The sequence below is a fragment of the Gossypium hirsutum genome, chromosome A13 (genome assembly GCF_007990345.1).
Source record: "Gossypium hirsutum isolate 1008001.06 chromosome A13, Gossypium_hirsutum_v2.1, whole genome shotgun sequence".
NCBI lineage: Eukaryota > Viridiplantae > Streptophyta > Magnoliopsida > Malvales > Malvaceae > Gossypium > Gossypium hirsutum.
Window position 1 is genome coordinate 88,266,948 of NC_053436.1, and position 1,916 is coordinate 88,268,863.

Below are 1,916 nucleotides of genomic sequence, written 5' to 3' on the forward strand. Positions count from 1 at the left end.
AATACCTAAAATTAAGGGGACGTTGCTATCCTCATCTATGTCTAGAATAACGAAATCAACTGGGAATATAAATTTGTCGATTTTAACGAGTACATCTTCAATAATACCCCTAGGAAATCTAATAGTTTTATCTGCTAATTGAATACTCATCCTAGTTTGTTTGGGTCTAGTTGCTTAAATAATTTGTAAGGCATAACATTGATACTAGCCCCTAAATCAGCCAACGCATTATTAAAATCTAAACTACCAATTAAACAAGGAATTGTAAAACTCCTTGAACCTTTTAGATTGTTAGGCAGCTTATTCTGAGGAATGGTTGAGCAGACCACGTTCAGCTCCATATGCGATGCTTCATCTAACTTCCGTTTATTTGCCAGAAGCTCCTTTAAAAACTTGACTGCGTTTGGCATCTGTGAAAGGGCTTCAATAAATGGTAAGTTAATATGTAGTTTCTTTAGAAGTTTAAGGAATTTACCAAATTGTTCATCTGAGTGGTCTTTCCTTGTCATATTGGGGTATGGCACGCGAGGTTTATATTCTGTAATCACTGGCTTTGGCTCATTGTGGCCTACCTCATCCTTACCTATGCTTACCACTGTTTCTGGCCTTGGTTTTGCAACTAGCCCTTCCTCATCTTGAATGGCAATCGCGTTAAGTTGCTCCCTTGGGTTAGATTCAATGTTGCTTGGCAGGCTACCTTGTGGTCGTTCGGAAATCAACTTGGCGAGCTGTCCAATCTGAGTTTGGAGCCCCTAGATTGATATTTGTTGATTTTTGAGTGCGGTCTTGGTATTCTGAAAATGAGTTTCTGACACTGAGATGAATTTTGTTAGCATCTCTTCAAGGTTTGGTTTTTTCTCTTGTTAGTAGGGTAGTTGTTGGAAGCTTAGAGATGGTGGTCTCTGATTCACTTGGCCTCCCCATGAAAAATTAGGGTGGTTCCTCCAACCTGCATTGTAAGTATTGCTATAGGGATTGTTTTGAGATCGATGATTGTTACCCATGTAATTTAACTGTTTGTTCTCCATATTGTGGCCATAAGGTAGGTATTCTGAACTATTTGATCTGCCTCCACTTGCTTCGCATTGCGTTACTGGGTGAACCTATGAAGAACAAAGGAAACCATCAATTTTCTTATTCAAGAGTTCTACCTGATTAGAGAGCATGGTAACCATATGGACATTATAAACGCTGGCTGTTTTCGTTGGCTTTGTCCTCATGACTTGCCACTGATAGTTATTCAGTGACATCTCCTCTATAAATTCATAGGCATCTTCAAGTGTCTTATTATTGATGGTTCCGCCAGCAACTGCATCAACCATTTGTTGAGTTGAAGGATTCAGGCCATTATGAAAGGTTTAAACCTATAGCCAAAGTGGTAACCCATGGTGAGGGCATCTTCTCAAGAGGTACTTGTATCTCTCCCATGCATCGTAGAGTGTTTCTAAATACATCTGCACAAAGGAAGAAATATCATTACGTAATTTAGCCGTTTTAGCCGGCGAAAAATATTTTAATAAAAACTTTTCGGTCATTTGTTCCCAAGTAGTGATTGACCCCCGTGGCCACGAGTTCAACCATTTTTTAGCCTTATTTCGTAATGAAAAGGGAAACAACCGAAGGCGAATGGCGTCATCAGAAACGCCATTAATTTTAAATGTATCACATAGTTCCAAAAAGTTTTCCAACTAAGCGTTGGGATCCTCGTCTTGCAAACCATCAAACTGAACAAATTGTTGTATCATTTGAATTGTGTTAGGTTTCAGTTCAAAAGTATTTGCGGCTACAGCCAGTCTAACTATGCTCGATTCAGTTCCTGTTAAATAAGGTTTAGCATAATCATACATAGTGCGCAGAGTAAGATTCTGATTAACAGCAATCGCAAGAGGTAGCGGATTTTCTTGGTTTTCAGCCAT

General features: G+C 39.1%; 1 non-coding gene across 1 annotated transcript; it reads left to right on the forward strand.

Moving 5' to 3' along the window:
• Positions 1-1,380: 1,380 nt before the first annotated feature.
• On the forward strand, positions 1,381-1,487 carry LOC121213239 (small nucleolar RNA R71). Its single transcript, XR_005908619.1, has one exon. It is a non-coding gene; the product is annotated as a small nucleolar RNA R71 (small nucleolar RNA).
• The last annotated feature ends 429 nt before the right edge of the window (positions 1,488-1,916 follow it).